At 39.7% G+C, this 20,185-nt stretch overlaps 1 protein-coding gene and 1 long non-coding RNA gene across 2 annotated transcripts in view; one reads left to right on the top strand and one right to left on the bottom strand.

The window, feature by feature from the left end:
* Positions 1 to 20,185, top strand: part of LOC306669710 (uncharacterized protein) — a 130,774-nt gene that overhangs the window by 92,617 nt on the left and 17,972 nt on the right. Inside the window, exons 3-4 of the transcript XR_013766205.1 lie at positions 16,717 to 16,751; positions 18,584 to 18,727. The gene's annotated coding sequence lies outside the window, so the exon portion shown is untranslated. The remainder of the gene's footprint in view (positions 1 to 16,716; positions 16,752 to 18,583; positions 18,728 to 20,185) is intronic.
* The window catches only part of LOC306669721, a 91,378-nt gene continuing 87,087 nt past the window's right edge, over positions 15,895 to 20,185 (bottom strand). The window contains exon 4 of the long non-coding RNA XR_013766213.1: positions 15,895 to 16,376. This is a non-coding gene — a long non-coding RNA (uncharacterized lncRNA). The remainder of the gene's footprint in view (positions 16,377 to 20,185) is intronic.

Raw genomic sequence — 20,185 nt, 5'->3', positions numbered from 1 at the left:
ATGCTGTCAGAAGGACAAAACTTTTTTTTTTTTTTTTAAGTTCTGACAGAAAAAAAGTTTATTTAGTTTCACTTATAGTTCTGGAGGCAGCATCCACCTGGCTTCTGGAGAGGACAAGTGCTGCTTCCCACCCATGGTGGAGAAGTGGAAAGAGGCCTGGCTGCATGCACAGGAGCTGACATTGAATCATTTAAAAAATGCTTACAAAGCCTCCCCTGGACTATTTCCTGTTGTTTTTCCAGGTTCGTCTTTTTTTTTTTTTTTTTTAAGCATTTTTTTAATTAAAATCTTTTTTATTTTTACAGACACATTTTGATTCATTGTACATAAATGGGGTACACGTTTTCATTTCTATGGTTGTGTACAATGTAGATTCACACCATTTTTGTAATCATATATATATATATATATATATATATATATATATATGGGGTAATCTATCTGTTTCCTTCTTCTCTTTCTGTCTCCAACCCCATCCCATCCCATTTTCCTCTACACCATCCAAAGTTCCTTCATTCTTCTCTTCCCCCAGCCACCCCCCCTTGTTATATATTGTCATGCACTTACCAGAGAAAACATTCAGCCTTTGGTTTTGGGGGCTTGGCCTATTTCACTTAGCATGATATTTTGTAGCTTCATCCATTTACCAGCAAATGCCATAATTTTTTTCTTCTTTATGGCTGAGTAATATTCCATTGTGTATATACACCACAGTTTCTTTATCCATTCATCAACTGAAGGGCATCTAGGTTGGTTCCACAATCTAGCTATTGTGAATTGAGCTGCTGTGAACATTGAGGTGGCTGTATCTCTGTAGTATGCTGATTTTAAGTCCTTTGGGTATAAACCAAGGAGTGGGATAGCTGGGTCAAACAGTGGGTCCATTCCAAGCTTTCTGAGGAATCTCCACACTGCTTTCTAGAGTGGCTGCACCAATGTGCAACTCCACCGACAATATATGAGAGTGCCTTTTCCCCCGCATCCACACCAACACTTATTATTGCTTGTGTTCTTGATAATAGCCATTCTAATTGGAGTTAGATGAAATCTTAGGGTGATTTTAATTTGCATTTCTCTAATTACTAGGGATGATGAGCACTTTTTCATATATTTGTTGATCACCTGTATATCTTCTTTTGTGAAGTGTCTGCCCAGTTCCTTAGCCCATTTATTGATTGTGTTCTTTGTATTTTGGGTGTAAAGTTTTTTAAGTTCTTTATAAACTTTGGAGATGAGTGCTCTGTCTGACCAGGTTCATCTTTGATTCAGGATGCCCCTGCCTGCTTTCTCCCTTCTGCTCCTGCCACACTCTCCCCTGGCTCTAGCCTAGGGCTTTTCATGTTTCATGTTCATGCTTTGGCACTGGGAATTGAATCCAGGGGTGCTTAACTACTGGCACATCCCCTGCCCTTTTTTATATTTTATTTAGAGATAGGGCCTCACTAAGTTGCTGAGGCTGACTTTGAACTTGAAATCCTCCTGCCTCAGCCTCCCGAGCTGCTGGGATTACAGGAGTGCCCCACCGCATCCAGCTCTTTTCATGCTTTTTGACTTCAACCCAATGAATTCTTATCAGTGTTTTACAATGTGATTCAGAATTTACACACACACACACACGCACACACACACACACACACATACACACACATATGTATAATATATCAGATGAAATTGTTATGGAACAATGGAAGATGTACTGTCATATTTTCCTTTTTCCTTCCTAAAAAGGTGGACTCTCATGTGCAGTCTGGCATACTAGGGGAAAGGGAAGCCTTGGGAAGCGCAGCGGTTTCAGGCAGTGGAGTGGCACAGTTGGGGAACCATAGCTTGGGGCTGGGCACTTGCAGGTCCCACCGCCTGGTGTGTCTGCAGCACCGCCAGCGCCGCCAGCGTCTGCAGTACTGTTGAATTGATCACACCTTTTAGGTTGTACTTCAGTCCTGAGATAATTTTTAAACACTTCCAAACATGGAGTTTATTCACCGATTGCTTGTTTGGGGGGGCAGTTGGATTCGATCTCTCATTTAATATGATTTTTCTACATTGTTACTGTCAAATGCTAGAAGGTGGCTCTTTGGGCAGTGGGACAGCAACTTTGTATTCCTGTTCCTTTTTGGTGGATACTTAATGATTGTTTTAGGTTTGTTGGTGAGCTTAGTTTACAGGAGCTGTTTTACAATAATGCTCCTCTTGGTGCAGAGCCCAGAGAATCCTAGTGTCCGCTTGAACGTCTTTGTCTTTCTCCGTGTCCAGGGTCCTTTCTGCCCTGCATGCTCTTGGGGTTTTCCTTGTCGTTGGGGAACTCCATCACTCTGGATCTCCAAGGTGTTACAGTTGGGCACATATATTTACTCTTGGAAGCCCTATTTCCCAATCAGTCTGTTGGAATAAGAATTCTGAAATTTCCATCTATTTTGAGGACTATTTTTGATACAACAGATGAGGATCTAAATTAGAATCTGTCACCTGAAGAGTGACCAGGAGGCTTGTTCTGGGGTAAGGAGCAGTGTCCCAGAGTTCACAGTAGCCCTGCCAGTAACAACCAGACCCAGCTGGGCAGGACTCAGTGGAATGCCCATTGGAATTCTTTTATGCTTTGTTGCAAAACTGTGGACACTTCTGACAGCTTGACAGATTTTAACTCCAGGAGCACTGAAGTGAAATGGTCCAGCAGTTTGCCAGTGGTTCCTCACTACACTGATATCAGAAGCGTAATCTCTGGGGGCCAAACACCTGAAAAAACCAATATCCTGCCTCCTCTAACAAGTAAATGAGTACTTGACTTCTGCAGCATAAGGCAGGATTTTTTCTTCCCCTTCTTTGATACACAGGGCCATGGTGTAAATCAAAGTTTTAATGAGCACAAAATAAAACTGAATTTTCTCTTTCTTTCATTGTTAAAAAAATGTGGGCTCACACTGACCCCCTCTGCCCACTAGTTCTGTCATGAACTAGATTTCCTCCTGCTTCTGGAACTTTGCACATATGCTGTGCTTTCTTCTGAGCACGGAACTCTCTCCTGTGCTGAGGTTTCAGAGAATTCCAACTGCACCGTCCATCTCAAGTTTAGAAGGTCTCTGGGAGTCTTTGCAGACTTATCAGGTAACTGCAGTTCAGGTGCTCCTCCTAAGACCTTTCACTGAGGTCTGTCTGCCTGTTCTTCCTCCCTCCTTGCTTTCCTTTCTGTTTTTCACAACTATTGATTGCTAGTCCACATATGCCAGATTCTGTTCTAGGCATGGGAGCAGGGCTGCCTTCATGAAGCCCCACATTCAGAGGACTCCCAGGCTTGTTTTAATACTCTGTTACTGTCTCCAACATCTTGTAATTTTTTTTAACAAGGGGAGCCCACATTTTATTTTGTACAGTGTCTTTGAAATTATGTAGCCATTCCTACACTGCAGTGTAGTGAACAAAACAGATTCCAATCCCCATCCTCAGAGAGTTCATGTCCTAGAGCTTTGTTGTAGTTTGGATGTGAGGTGTCCCCCAAAAGCTCGTGTGTGAGACAATGCAAGACGGTTTGGAGGAGAAATGATTGGGTTATGGCAGCCTTCACCCTATCAGTGAGATATTCCTGGGTAGGGTGTGCCTGGAGGAAGTGGGCATTGGGGGTGTGCCTTTGGGGTTTATATTTTGTTTCTGGCTAGTGGAGTCTCTTTCTGTGCTCTCTGATCATCATATGAGCTGTTTCCTGCTGCTATACTCTAGTGCCATGATGTTCTGCCTCACCTCAAGCCCCAAGGAATAGACTATGGACTGAGACCTTCAAAACTGTGAGTCCGCCTCTAAACTTTTCCTCCTCTAAAGTTGTTCTTGTCAGGTCTTTTAGTCACAGCAGTGGAAAAAAAGCTGACTAAAACAAGCTAACTCCACACTCCATTCTTACGTTGGCAGTTATCCGCCCTCACCACATAGCACTCGCCTGCCTAGTTTCCTGTCATTCCAACCAGACGGTCAGCTCTCAAGGAGCAAATTATGCAGCACATGTTATACTCCCTGGCACCTTGAATGCACTAACAAGTCCCTATAGAGTGAAGGAATGAATAAACAAAGATGTTGCTTCCAATCCTTATCCTCTAACACCTGGTTCCTGTGTTCCATGCTACCTTTGGTAGCAATTCTTTGTCAAGGAATTTGAAAGATTTTACTTGAATTTTCTGAGCAGAAGACTTATAACTAAGAAATTGAAATCTAAAAATCTTTTTCAAAGTGAGCAGAGGAACTTTAAAACATTTTTGAGGTGATTAATGACTTTAATTGGAAATGAAATAAGGGCAGAGGAAGAAGATCAAGAGTTGAGCTCAAGGAAAACTGTGAAGGAAAGCTTCTCTTATGTTTTTTAAAATTCTCTTAATCTATAAACTCATTACATAATTTATTTGCAATAATTTTTGTCCAGGGGGCCTAGGGTGAGCTTGCAGTAGAGTTGGAGGTTGAGTGCTTGTCTAGTATGTATGAAGCCCTGGGTTCAAGTCCCAGAACCCCTCTCCCCACCCCCCAAAAACAATAAAAAAAAAAAAAGAAAAAAAATTAGCCAAGTGTGGTGGCACATGCCTGTAATCCCAGCGACTCAGGAGGCCAAGGCGGGAGGATCCCAAATTTGACATCAGTCTCAGGAACTTAGTCCCTAAGCAGATTAGACCTTGTCTCAAAAAAAAAAAAAAAAAAAAAGAGTATTTGTTCAAACTTGAATACAAAGTTAGAGGGTGATATCTTAAAGTAGCATGTGGGCATCATTTTCCCTGAGGAAACCTATTTTATTCAAAGAATTATAGTATTTAGGATTTTTTTGTTTGTTTATTTCTGTATCTGGTTTTAAGAATGATATAAGGTAGTTGGGGGTGGTGGCACCTGTTATCCTTGTGACTGTGGAGGCTGAGGCAGGAGGATCACAAATTTGAGGCCAGACTTCACAACTTAGTAAGACCCTCAGCAATTTAGTGAGACCCTGTTTCAGAAAAACAAAAGGATGGAGGATATAGCTCAGAAATGAAGTGTCTCCTCTTGGTTCAATTCCCAGTACACACACCAAAAAAAGGCACGAGGTGATGTTCAGATACTTGAAATTTCGGTATACTTTAAAACACTTGAAAGGGTTAATAAAATACACAGCCTATCCTTATCTCTTAGCTTTTACTGCCATCCTGTGGCCATTTTATTTTCTGATTAAAACATATTTGCAAAACCATGTTTTTGGTTTTTTATCACAGATCGTAGTTACATTTTTTATCAGTCCTCAATGAACACAGGTATATTGCAATGCACATATTTAGTAGCACTTTGCTTTGTTAAAATGATCTACTATGCAGTAGTCTCCAGTCACCATGGAATCTTAATTCTGAGTGAGATTTCACACACTTTTCAGGACTCTCCTCCATTAGCTCCTTAGTTCTCGGCATCCTCCCTCCCCACCACTGCTTCTCAGTGGGCGCTTAGGCAATAGCAGTTTCCTGTCCCAGTGTCAACTGTAGACTCCCTTGGTTCTCCTTTTGTATTTGGAGCAGTCATCGATACTTTCTGCTGAAATTTAGGTGTGGATTTCCTTTCTTGGGTGTTCTCTCTCTTCTGATTTGCTAGATCTATACTAAATCCCAGGCTTTATTGGTGAGATGCCAGACATACACAGGATCGGGCAGGGCAGGTGGGTCAGAGTGTGCTCAGGTGTCTCCTTGCTGTGGCCATCTGGGTTCAGCTCTTCAGGAGAAGTGGGGTTCACAGGACTGGGGTTTGGGGAGGCATATCATTTGTACTGGTCCAGGGACTCCTTGGCCAGAGGTTGGCTTGACCTCTGTGACCAGGAGACCGACAGCAGGCATTTCCACAAGAGCAAGCTGTGTTCAGGATGTGCACCCAGGTCATTAGGGTCTACTGTCCAGTCCTGGGGGAAATAAGAAGTCTGAGAAATAATAATGGAGACTACAGATTGAGCCCTGCTTTACCTGCCCGGTCTTCTCAACCCCACATGCATGACAACACTCCATCTCACACTTCAAAGTACACTATGAGTAGAGAACATTATTATTCTCATTTTACAAGTTAAGGACAACCCTGAGTTTTGGAGTGTTGACATTCCTTATCTAAGGTGGCTCAGTTGGGATTTGGAAGGTTTGTTGAACAAATAAATAGGTGAATGAATAAATATGTCTTTGCTTTGATGTCCAGTGTATGAGTTTTAGTTTGTGTTTCATTCTAAGTCATTTTGTTATAGTCCAATACCTTCCAAACTTCCAGATTTTATTTCTTTAATTTTTCTTATATGCTCTTCAATATGATTTTCTCTTGTTTGTTTAGAGAGTCAGTCTTCCTTTATTTACCATGGGCAAGGTACCAGTAGTAACGTTATACTATATTTTAACTAAAAATAATACATCTCTGGTCTTTGCTGGAACTTGGGCTGACATGAACTTGGAAGTAAGAAGTATTCCTCTAGACTTAGTGGAGCACCATACTTGAATCTTTCCGGGATAACGAGAAGCTCTTTCTAAGACAAATCTTCACCAAAACGTCATAATAAGAGAAACCAATGGATTTATTTTAATGTACTTTTTTTTCTACTTTGTGGGATTTTCAAGTGCTTAATTTCCAACCAGGTGATTATTTATATGACGGAATCTCAGCCATAGTGAAAATCTGACTGGCTATGTCATCCTCATACCATACACGCTGCCATCTAGGATTGGACAGGTTTTAACATGTTCAAATGATATTTTGTCCTTCTTCTCGGACTTTGCTTGATCTTGCCACCTCAAACATGTTGGAGACCACATGACCCTATTTACTGGTCCTACTTTTCAAAAGGACCTTTGACATTCTGTCAGAGTAATGATTCTTCTCTCACTCCCCACCTCCCCACCCCCATTATATATCATCATCCATTTATCAGGGAAAACATTCATCAGCCTTTGGTTTTTGGGGGATTGACTTATTTCACTTAGCATGATATTCTCCAATTCCATCCATTTATCTGCAAATGCCATAATATTATCCTTCTTTAAGGCTGAATAATATTCCATTGGTATATATATACCACAGTTTCTTTATCCATTCATCTGTTGAAGGGCATATAGGTTGGTTCCACAATCTAGCTATTGTGAATTGAGCTGCTATAAACATTGATGTGGCTGCATTACTGAAGCAGGCCACTTTTAAGTCCTTTGGGTATAAACCAAGGAGTGGGATAACTTGTTGGGAGAAATCCTAGTTCTTGGCTGGCAGCAGTGAAAGTCTCAAGTGTGTAAACCTGTCGGGAGGAGCGTTCTGCTTCAGCCACCTAGGAAAGTAAACAACTGCCCCAAGTTGACTCAGTGTTACCAAGGGAACCCGTATAGGAACCTGGTGGTCTGATTCCCCCATGGTGCATTGTGATTGGGCAAGAAACCTATAAAATGTATAGCTGTTCTCACAATAAATGAGTTTACAGGCTGCTCACCACAAGCCTGCTTCCACCCAACTCCCAGAGTCTAGGTCTTGACTCCACGCCCTTATCCCGTGTATGTGCTAGCCCGGTACAATTAGCTGGGTGCAAAGGTGTGTCCATTCCAAATTTTCTGAGGACTCTCCACACTGCTTTCCAGAGTGGCTGCACCAATTTGCAACTCCACCAGCAATGTACAAGTGTGCCTTTTCCCCCACATTCATGCCAACACCTATTATTTCTTGTGTTCTTGATAATAGCCATTCTAATTGGATTAAGATGAAATCTTAGAGTTATTTCAATTTGAATTTCTCTAATTACTAGAGATGTTGGACACTTTTTCATATATTTATTAATCACCTGTATGTCTTCTTTTGTGAAATGTCTGTCCAGTTCCTTGGTTCATTTATTGATTGGGTTCTTTGCATTTTTGGTGTAAAGGTTTGTAAGTTCTTTATAAATTTTGGAGAGAAGAATGGAGGAACTTTAGATTACATAGAGGGAAATGGGGGGTATGAAAAATGGTGGAATGAGACAGACTTCATTACCCTATGCACATGTATGATTACACGAATGGTATGAATCTACATTGTGCACAACCATAGAAACAAAAAGATATACCCCATTTGTGTACAATGAATCAAAATGCAGTCTGTAAAAATAAAAAAATAATTTTAAAAAAGAATAATGATTTCCTATTTGTTGAGATGTAGCTACATATTTTATTCTGAAAATTTTTTTTTTTTTTTTTTTTTTTTTTTGGATAGTAGGGACTGAACTCAGAGGCACTTGACCACTGAGCCACATCCTGAGCCCTATTTTGTATTTTATTTAGAGACAGGGTCTCACTGAGTTGCTTAGAACCTTGCTTTTGCTGAAGCTGGCTTTGAACTTGTGATCCTTCTGCCTTAACCTCCCAAGCCACTGGGATTACAGGTGTGTACCATAGCGCCTGGCTTATTCTGAATTTTTATTATACTGCTTTAATTACTTTCCTGCAAACTTTGTCTTCATCAAACTTTTCTTACTCATAATGGAGCTTAGTTCACGGAGCTGAAGGAAGTTCATACACAGTGAAAGAAAAAGTGACCTTATTTTTCATAGTCGTGATGCATGATTTTTTTTTTTCCAGTACTGGAGAAATTCTAGGCAAATACTCTACCACTGAGCTATATCCCTGGCCCTGTGAATCATGATTTTAACTACTTAATAATAATAATAGTAATAATGATAAATATTTTTGACATGCTTACTAGGCATTATTATAAATGCTTTCCATGTATATCTCATTTATTTCTACAACCCTTAAGGTTTTTACTATTACTATCCTCAATAATAGCACCTACTTCATGAGCAGTAACCAAACAGGCTTGGAGAAGAGAAGCAGTGTGCCCAAAGTCAGAGAGTTTAGAGCCAGTGGTACCACTGTACTTGTAATAAATATTTGTAATAAATATTTGTATTTGTAATAAATATTAATTGCTTATTGAAATTTTGCATTTTTCATTAAAAAGTTATTGAAGGCAAAAGGAAAAAGAAAAATAACCTTAGTCCCTCGTCTCATTCCGTCTGGTTGGGATGAGTCGTGTAAACTGAATCGTCCTTCTCTCTCAGACGGCCCCTGGCACCAGCCTAACAGGAGACAATTGAAGGGGTACTGGCAGCAGAAAAATGGCACAGAATCCACACTCCGTGTCTACTTCCACCTGTCGTGACTTCTTAACTCCAGTCCGTTTAGGCTTTTGCCCTCACGGGAGAGCCTCGTCTCAGGCGCCTCGGGGCTGGGCAGCGGCTGTTCCAGAGCTTTGCTCTGGGTCACAGCGCCACACGCACCCCTCCCACGCTGGTCTAGCCCTTGTCACCCCGTTGCCTCTGACTTTGGGACTTGGCGTCCTCGCTGATTTATCAGTTTGCTCCTGGTTTTTACTTACACACTTTTCTCTTGTGGTGCCCAGATTGAACCCAGGGCCTCACACGTGCTAGGCAGGGCTCTCCCACCGAGCTGCGCCCCAGCTCTGCTCCCGACTTTTGCACCTACGACTGGTGGCTCAGAACCGTGTCATGGACGTGCCCTGTCATCCCGGGGAAGGGTAGCATTGTCGCTGGGGGCGAGGGCTCTGGAATCAAGTGTCTGGAATTCACTTCCCAGTTCTGTCACTCACCATCATTTGGCCCTGGGCAAGTCCAATGAGCTCTCTAAAAACCTGTTTCCTTATCTATAAAATGGGGATGGTCGAAAGGGAATTGTGAGAGTCCAACCTGGCAATCTGTGTGGAACACTTCCAGTGTCTGACAGATTGTAAACACTTTCTCTCTCATTCTGTCATTTATTTATCCAACAAGTGTTCATTTGAGAACCTATGTGCTAGGTATTGTTCTACTTTTCTTGAAAACAAGGTTGACCAAACAGAAAAGATGGTAAGAAATCATGAACAAAATCTACAAGAATTACAGGATATCATGAAGAGGCCAAATTTAAGAATTATTGGGATTGAGGAAGACTTAGAGAAACAAACCAAAGGAATGAACAATCTATTCAATGAAATAATATCAGAAAATTTCCCAAATCTGAAGAATGAAATGGAAAACCAAATACAAGAGGCTTATAGGACTCCAAATATACAAAATTACAACAGACCCACACCAAGGCACATTACTATGAAAATACCTAACATACAAAATAAAGACAGAATTTTAAAGGCCGCGAGAGAAAAGAATCAGATTACATTCAGGGCGAAACCAATAAGAATATCAGCAGATTTTTCAAGCCAGACCCTAAAAGCTAGAAGGGCCTGGAACAACATTTACCAAGCCCTGAAAGAAAATGGATGCTAACCAAGAATCTTATACCCAGCAAAACTTACTTTCAGATTGGACGATGAGATAAGATCCTTCCATGATAAACAAAAGCTAAAGGAATTTACAAAAAGAAAGCTGGCATTACAGAACATTCTCAGCAAAATATTCCATGAAGAAGAGATGAAAAACAACGATGCAAATCAGCAATGGGAGGAATTAGCCTATAGGAATAGCCAAATAAAGGAGAAACCAAATCATGTCAAAAAACAAAAATAAGTCAAATGACTGGGAATACAAATCATATCACAATAATAACTGTGAATGTTAATGGCCTGAACTCATCAATCAAAAGACATAGACAGATTGGATTAAAAGAAAAATCCAACAATATGCTGCCTGCAAGAGACTCATCTCATAGAAAGAGATACCCATAGACTAAAGGTGAAAGGATGGGAAAAAACATACCATGCACACGGACACAGCAAAAAAGCTGGAGTATCCATCCTCATTTCAGGTAATGTGGACTTCAAGCCAAAACTAGTCAGAAGGGATAAAGAAGGACATTACATACTGCTTAAGGGAAGCATAAATCAGCAAGACATAACAATCATAAATATCTATGCCCCAAACATTGGCTCATTCATGTACATCAAACAAATCCTTCTCAATTCCAGAAATCAAATAGACCACAACACAATAATACTAGGCGATTTTAACACACCTCTCTCACCGCTGGATAGATCGTCCAATCAAAAATTGAATAAAGAAACCATAGATCTCAATAACACAATCAACAATTTAGACTTAACCGACTTATATAGAATATACCATCCAACAAAGAACAAATACACTTTCTTCTCAGCAGCACATGGATCCTTCTCTAAAATAGACCATGTTTTATGCCACAAAGCTACTGTTAGCAAATACAAGAGGATAGAGATACTACCTTGTATTCTATCAGATCATAATGGATTGAAATTAGAAATAAATGACAGAATAAAAAACAGAAACTTATCCAATACTTGGAGATTAAATAATACACTATTATACGATGAATGGATAACAAAAAACATCAGGAGGGAAATTAAAAAATTCTTAGAAGTAAATGAGAACAAAGACACATCATATCAAAATCTCTGGGACACTATGAAAGCAGTACTTAGAGGAAGATTTATTTCATGGGGCGCATTCAATAAAAGAAGTAGAAATCAACAAATAAACGACTTAACATTACAGCTCAAAGCCCTAGAAAAAGATGAGCAGACCAACACCAAAAGTAGTAGAAGACAGGAAATAGTTAAATTCAGAGCCAAAATCAACAAAATTGAAACAAAAGAAACAATCGGAAAAATTAACAAAATAAATAGTTGGTTCTTTGAAAAAATAAACAAAATTGATAAACCCTTAGCCACACTAACAAAGAGAAAGAGGGAGAAAACTCAAATTACTAAAATTCGGAATGAACAAGGAAATATCAAAACAGACACGAGTGAAATATAAAACATAATTAGAAGCTATTTTGAAAATCTATACTCCAACAAAATAGAAAACCTCGAAGACATCAACAAGTTTCTAGAGACATATGAATTACCTAAACTGAACGAGGAGGACATACACAACTTAAATAAATCACTATCAAGCAATGAAATAGAAGAGGTCATCAAAAGCCTACCAACAAAGAAAAGTCTGGGACCAGATGGGTTCTCAGCCGAGTTCTACAAAACCTTTAAAGAAGAGCTCATTCCAATACTTCTCAAAGTATTCCATAAAATAGAAGAGGAGTGAACCCTCCCAAACTCATTCTATGAAGCCAATATCACCCTGATACCTAAACCAGACAGAGATACATCGAGGAAAGAAAATTTCAGACCAATATACTTAATGAACGTCGACGCAAAAATTCTCAACAAAATTTTAGCAAGTCGCATACAAAAATATATTAAAAAGATAGTGCACCACGATCAAGTGGGTTTTATCCCAGGGATGCAAGGTTGGTTCAACATCCGGAAATCAATAAATGTAATTCACCATATCAACAGACTTAAAGTTAAGAATCACATGATTATTTCAATAGATGCAGAAAAAGCATTCGATAAAATACAGCATCACTTCATGCTCAAAACACTAGAAAAAATCGGGGTAGTGGGAACATTCCTTAACATTGTGAAGGACATCTACACTAAGCCCATGGCCAATATCATTCTAAATGGTGAAAAACTGAAAGCATTTCCCCTAAAAACTGGAACAAGCCAGGGATGCCATCTTTCACCACTTCTATTCAACATCGTTCTTGAGACTCTAGCCAGAGCAATTAGACAAACCAAAGAAATTAAAGGGATACGAATTGGAAAAGAAGAACTCAAACTATCCCTGTTTGCTGACGACATGTTTATATATTTAGAGGAACCTGGAAATTCCACCAGAAAACTCTTAGAACTCATAAGTGAATTCAGTAAAGTAGCAGGTAACAAGATCAATGCTCATAAATCCAACGCATTTTTATACATAAGTGATGAATCTTCAGAAAGAGAAATTACGAAAACTACCCCCTTCACAATAACATGGAAAAAAATAAAATACTTGGGAATCAATCTCACAAAAGAGGTGAAAGACCTCTACAATGAGAACTACAGAACACTAAAGAAAGAAATTAAAGAAAACCTTAGAAGATGGAAAGATCTCCCATGTTCTTGGATAGGAAGAATTAATATTGTCAAAATGGCTACACTACCAAAAGTGCTATACAGATTCAATGTAATTCCAATTAAAATCCCAATGATGTACCTTACAGAAATAGAGCAAGCAATCATGAAATTCATCTGGAAGAATAAGAAACCCAGAATAGCTAAAGCAATCCTCAGTAGAAATAGCGAAGCAGCGGGTATCACAACACCAGATCTTCAACTCTATTACAAAACAATAGTAACAAAAACGGCATGGTATTGGTACCAAAATAGACAGGTAGATCAATGGTACAGAATAGAGGACATGGACACAAACCCAAATAAATACAATTTTCTCATACTAGACAAAGGTGCCAAAAATATGCAATGGAGAAAAGATAGCCTCTTCAACAAATGGTGCTGGGAAAACTGGAAAACCATATGCAACAGAATGAAATTAAACCCCTATCTCTCACCCTGCACAAAACTCAACTCAAAATGGATCAAGGACCTCGGAATCAGACCAGAGACCCTGCATCTTATAGAAGAAAAAGTAGGTCCAAACCTTCAACTTGCTTGCTTAGTATCAGACTTCCTTAACAGGACTCCCATAGCACAAGAAATAAAAGCAAGAATCAACAACTGGGATAGATTCTAACTAAAAAGCTTTCACTCAGCAAAGGAAACTATTGGTAATGTGAAGAGAGAGCCTACAGAGTGGGAGAATATCTTTGCCACTCATACTTCAGATAGAGCACTAATTTCCAGAATATATAAAGAACTCAGAAAACTCTACACCAAGAATACAAATAATCCAATCAACAAATTGGATTGACTAAGGAAATGAACAGACACTTCAAAGAAGAAGATCTACAAGCAATCAACAGATATATGAAAACATGTTCGACATCTCTAGTAATAAGAGAAATGCAAATCAAAACTACTCTAAGATTCCATCTCACCCCAATTAGAATGGCGATTATCAAGAACATAAGCAACCATAGGTGTTGGCGAGGATGTGGGGAGAAAGGTACACTCATACATTGCTGGTGGGGTTGCAAATTAGTGCAGCCACTATGGAAAGCAGTATGGAGATTCCTCAGAAAGCTGGAATGGACCCACCATTTGACCCAGCTATCCCACTCCTTGGCCTATACCCAAAGGACTTAAAATCAGCATACTACAGAGATACAGCCACATCAATGTTCATAGCTGCTCAATTCACCATAGCCAGATTGTGGAACCAACCTTGATGCCCTTCAGTTGATGAATGAATGGATAAAGAAACTGTGGCATATATATATACAATGGAATATTACTCCGCCATGAAGAATGATAAAATTATGGCATTTGAAGGCAAATGGATGAAATTGGAGGATATCATGCTAAGTGAGATAAGGCAATCTCAAAAAACTAAAGGACAAATGATCTCGCTGATAAGCGGATGAGGACATATAATGGGGGGTAGGAGGTATTAGTGTTAGGGTTAGGGTTAGGTTTAGGGTTAGGGATAAGGAGGGTGGTAAGAATGGAGGAAGGAAGGACTGTATAGAGGGAAAAGAGGGATGGGAGGTGTGGGGGGAAGGGAAAAAATAACAAAATGAATCAAACAACATTGCCCTATGTAAATTTATGATTTTTAATAAAAAAATGGGAAAAAAAGGAGATATTTGAGGGCTGGAATATAGCTTAGGGTAAAGTGCTTAGCATGATGAAGCTCTGGGTTTGATCTCTAGCACTGAAAAAGAAAAGACAAAACAAAAGAAAGAAACAAACAAATGAATGAACAATCCTTCCCCACTAAATGACGGTATTTGAAATAAATAAATGAGATGAGGGCGCCAGCCAGGCAATTTTATCAGGATAGAAAATAACAGGGTGGTGGAACCATCAGTGCAAAGGCCCTGAGGCAGCAAGGTCTGGCGGTTGATGGAAGTGCAGTGTAACTGGAGCAGAGTAATAGGATTTGTGAGGGATCATATTGCAGGTGTGAAAGCAATGGAGTTGAGAAAGATGCCATGTTCTAAGCAATGGCCAGTCTGTAGCTGCCCTTAACTGAGACAAGGATGCTGATGAGAGAGGCAGGTATGCCTGTGGGGTAGTGAGGTGACTGATGTGGGTAAGGGTAAGACCTCAGTTTTGGACATACTGACTTTTGAGATGCTAATTAAACAACTAAGTTGAGATGCCAAGGAGGTAGGGAAAGGTCCAGGCCGAAATAGAAGTTAACAGCCTGTACTTAGTAGTAGGAGTCATGAGACTCAATAAGGTCACCAGAGAAGTAAGTTTACCCGAGAGGAGGAGACCTAAAGTTTAGAAGTCGGGGAGGTAAGTAAGCCTCCCCGAAATGGTGGCTGCTAGTGTTGTTATCACAAATCTTCCCCTCAGCTTCCCCAGCTTGAGGTTCACCCCTCCGTCCAGCTCACCTTCAAATCCAGCTCCCCAGCAATACTTCCGTAGTTCTCCATGTTTCTGAGATAGACCATTTGGAAGAACCCGTCTCTGCCCCATCTTTCAGTTTCTCTCCACTACACCACTGCACTTTCAAACATCACTGTGTCCAGCTGGGGCCATGTTGTTTTTCCTGACACCGCCTATCCTGGGTAAAATCAATGTGCCCTCTTGCTGTTAGTACACAGCTGCTCCTCACTTTGAAGAGTCTCCCTTTCTCCCTGCCAAGGGTCACCATTTCTCCACGCTCCAGCAAGTAGGCAGTCTGTCACCTCATTGCCTGGGTGTCTGGATGTGACTACTTTTTTTCTGCTGGTGTCTGTCTGTACAGAGACCATGTCCCAGGGAGCTAACACGGTCTTGTCCCTTGGACACAGGTGATACTTTCTTAGTACTTAAAGCATCTGGACTTTTCTTTAAGATTTGGACTCTCCGGCTTGAGATCTCTCACCACACATTTTGGTTTGTTTTACATTTTTAATCATAAAATTTATCACATATAGAAGAAGGTATATTTTATACAATTTAAAAAATATTTATAAAATGAATGCTTGCATACCCATATCATTTCAAGAAAAAGAATATTCCAGTATCTCAGAAGCCCCCACATGACCCTCCTTAGTTCTTTGTTTTTCCCCCTCCTACCAGAAGCTACTGGAATCTTGAATTGTGTGTAAGGTGTCCCTTTGCTTGGCTATAGTTTTGTCACCATATCAGTTAGGAAAGAAGAGCCACTATGAGTGATAATGGGAAGAGGGGTTACTGTGGGACTTACACCTTGGACCTTAGGTAAAGACTTAGCAAAGGCAGTTGAAGAAATTGAAGAAAAACCACTACCCACCCGGACGAAGCACTGTGTGAATGGGCAGGTCAGAGTTTCAAGGAAGAGCTGAGATTAGAAGTACACCCACTGGAGCAGGTCACAAAGAGGGAGCTGGAGGGAAGACTGTGGGATTGGTGTAGCTGCCCGCTCTGTGGGTCCACTGCCACGGGTCTGGGGTCTGGTTCTGGTCAGAGGGCCAGCAATGAGGAAGAGGGGCTGGGAGCTGTGGAGAGAGAAAGCACAAGTTAAACCACTTGGTACCTCTGCATCCACCTGACGCCACTCGATTGCACAGATCTTTAGAGATAATTAGCTGTTACTTCACTTCTCCCTCCATTATCTTGTTCAAGTTCCTCTTCTGACCAAATCTAACATCAAAATACAAGGGAAGGGAACTCAACGGATGTGTAGTTCCTCACTTGTCAACTTGGCAGTAGAATAAACCAGTTCTGCCATGTATAAATGAATCTTTAAGGAATATACTGTTTAGGTTTGGTTGTACTTTATTGTAATAGAATTCATAAGATATAGTTTCTTTATTCTTTCATTTTCTTTTTTTGCAGGACTGCAGATTGAACCCAGAGCCTCTGTATTCTAGGCAAGTGCTCTACCACTGAGCTATTATCCCCAACTCTTTCTATTTTTTATTTTGAAACAGGGCCTTGCTAAATGTGGAGGCTGGCCTTGAACCTGTGATTCTCCTGCCTCTCAAATAGCTGGGATTACAGGCGTGCATCACCATGTCCGGTACAATATATTTTTCTATCACTTGGTTTTATCTTCTCTTTTTTTGGTTGCTGTTAATGTAAAACTTAATATTCCTTCCTATTGATTCATTCACTTTTATCAATTGTGTATAACATTCCAAAGTATGAAAGTATAATTCATCATAATTAGACAAATGATTAGATATCTAATTTCCCCCCAGTCTTGCTCTTACAAGGCTGGTCTACGTGGCCAACCCATGGCATAATGAGCTGAATATAATCGTTGCTACTTTACACCACTAAATTCTGGGGGTAGATGATCAGTCAGCAATAGCTAATGGACAGCAAGTAACCAAGTTGTTACTAATACAATCTAAGCAGAAGTGACAAAATCATTTTGCTTTATTACCTTCCCTCTTACGCTAGGCTGGTATGGAAGTCCCCCGACTTGTACCGTGTAGAGCAGACAGGGCTCTGGGACAGCTGACTCAAAGTGTGGCCTGCAGACTTCTCTGAGTCTCCAAGAGAGTTTCGAGGGTCTGAGAGGCCAAAACTATTTTCATAATAATATTAAGTTGCCTTTTGAACTGTGTTGACATTTGCATTGATGGTGCAAAATTAATGGTGGGAAAAACTACTGTTACTTTGGCACAAATTTAGGCAGAAGAGGAGTCACTCAATTCATCACTGCACGTGAGTAGTAAAAAGTGCCACTGTAAAGTAAGATGGTTCCTCATAAAACAGTGAAATTATTAATTTTGCTAAATCTTGGTCCATAAGTACATATATTTTTGATATTCTATGACAAAATGGAATAGGATGCATCACATCCTCCTGCTGCATACCTAAACCTGATGGTTGTCTCAAAACCTGTTGTACAATTGTTCAGCTGGTGGAACTTGCTTCTCTATGGTTGCTTTTTTTTTTTTTTTTTAAGGTTAGTCATTTATATTTAAGTGAACAGACAAGAATGTACCATTATTTAGGGTTATCTAGACTTGGGGATTTTAACTGGAGTTCTTTTTTTTTTTTTTTTTCTTAAATAAGCAAAGTCAGTCAATGCAGAAATTTGAGCAGTCAAGCAAAAATGAGTATTTCAGAAAACTTGAATCTGCTACAATAGTCTTGAAAGCTTTCCAGTACTTAAAGACTTTTTTCTGGTGATATTGGCAGTATGTTAATTCATATGTTTTTTAAAATCATGTATAATGAAGTATGTCAACATTTGGAAAACCAACATTAACTTGGTGAGCTGATATTTTTCAAATGGCTTAGGCAGGCTGTCACAAAATCAGGCATAGTCAAAAGACCCATTCAAATGGCAAGACAGACCAGTGGACTACCACAACTGAATGTGAAGAGTTTTTTACTCTACGATTCTTCTATAAGTCACTACCACTTATCATGTTTTGGTATAATATCAAATAAGAATAGCCACAATTATCTAAGAAGATAACACAGCCCTCCCATTTCCAACTACAGTTCTGTGTGAGACTAGATTTTATTCATCTGTTTCGGAGAAAATGACATAATATTTCTATTAATCCAGGTATCAAGAATGTAGAGTGAGTCTACTCTTCTCATTAAGTCATTGCTTTAGTAGACTTATTTAATTTATGATCACATAAAAGGGTTGATTGTTGTTACTCAGTTTACCAAGAGTTTGAGACTAACTCATTATAAATTCATCCTTTTGTACTTCTTTCTATTCCTCCTTCCTCAGAACTAGCACCAGAGACCCAGGCACCTGTTTTCCAGTGGGGGACATTGTGGACAAACAGAAAAGAAGCCAAGTACATGTGCCTTCACCTTCTAGACTTTATGCCTGAAGCCGTAACTGGGCAGAGGAGAACTGACAACAAGCCAGGTTCACAGTTTTAATTATTATATGGGACTGGACATTTAAAATTTGATTCAATACTTTTTACTCTATTTAAAAAATTGTGATACCTTGGTTGGCTCACCTGTAAACTATGGTTGATAATATTTATTACAAATAGAGTTGCTCTGTGAAGCAAATGAGTTACTGCACATGAAGGTCTCTGCTCACCTCTACTTACAGTAAATGCTCAGTGAGGGCCAGCCATCCTGGTGGTGTTGGTGGTGATATATCGTAGAAGAATGCCCTTGTAAATTCCCTTTCCATTCTGAGGAATTCCTTCTTGTCTTTAGTAATTGTAATGCAAGGCATTAAATCAACTTTTGTCACATGGTGAAAAAAATACATATAATAGAGAATTAAGCATCATAGCCATTTTTTGGGGGGGTTAATTTATTTTTATTTTAAACAAATGGGATACATGTTGTTTCTGTTTGTACATGGAGTAATAGCATACCATTTGCGTAATCATACATTTACATAGGGTAATGATGTTTGATTCATTCTGTTATTTCTTCCTCCCCCCCCACCACTCCCACCCCTCTTTTCCCTCTATACAGTCCCTCCTTCCTCCATTCTTGCCCCCCTCCCACCCCCCATTATGTGTCATCATCCGCTTATCAGCAAGATCATTCATCCTTTGGTTTTGTGAGATTGGCTTATCTCACTTTAGTATGATATTCTCCAATTGCATCCATTTGCCTGCAAATGCCATAATTTTATTATTCTTTATAGCTGAGTAATATTCCATTGTATATATATATATACCACAGTTCCTTTATCCATTCATCAATTGAAGGACATCTAGGTTGGTTCCACAGTCTGGCTATTGTGTATTCAGCAGCTATGAACATTGATGTGACTGTATCTCTGTAGTATGCTGATTTTAAGTCCTTTGGGTACAGGCCAAGGAGTGGGATAGCTGGGTCAAATGGTGGGTCCATTCCAAGTTTTCTAAGGAATCTCCACACTGCTTTCCAGAGTGGCTGCACTAAATTGCAGTCCCACCAGCAATGTATGAGTACCTTTTTCCCCACATCCTATCCAACACCTATTGTTGCTTGTATTCTTGATAATCGCCATTCTAATTGGGGTGAGATGGAATCTTAGTGTAGTTTTGATTTGCATTTGTCTTATTACTAAAGATGGTGAACATTTTTTCATATGTTTGTTGATTGCTTGTAGATCTTCTTCTGTGAAGCTACTGTTCATATCCTTAGCCCATTTGTTGATTGGGTTATTTGTATTCTTGGTGTAGAGTTTTTTGAGTTCTTTATATATTCTGGAAATTAGTGCTCTATCTGAAGTATGAGTGGCAAAGATATTCTCCCACTCTGTAGCCTCTCTCTTCACATTACCAATAGTTTCCTTTGCTGAGCGAAAGCTTTTTAGTTTGATTCTATCCCAGTTATTGATTCTTGCTTTTATTTCTTGTGTTATGGGAGT

Source organism: Sciurus vulgaris (genome assembly GCF_902686455.1).
Source record: "Sciurus vulgaris genome assembly, chromosome: 9".
In the NCBI taxonomy this organism is placed as follows: Eukaryota; Metazoa; Chordata; class Mammalia; order Rodentia; family Sciuridae; genus Sciurus; species Sciurus vulgaris.
Note: the sequence above shows the minus strand (reverse complement) of the source record. Positions and strands in the feature narration are given on the sequence as shown.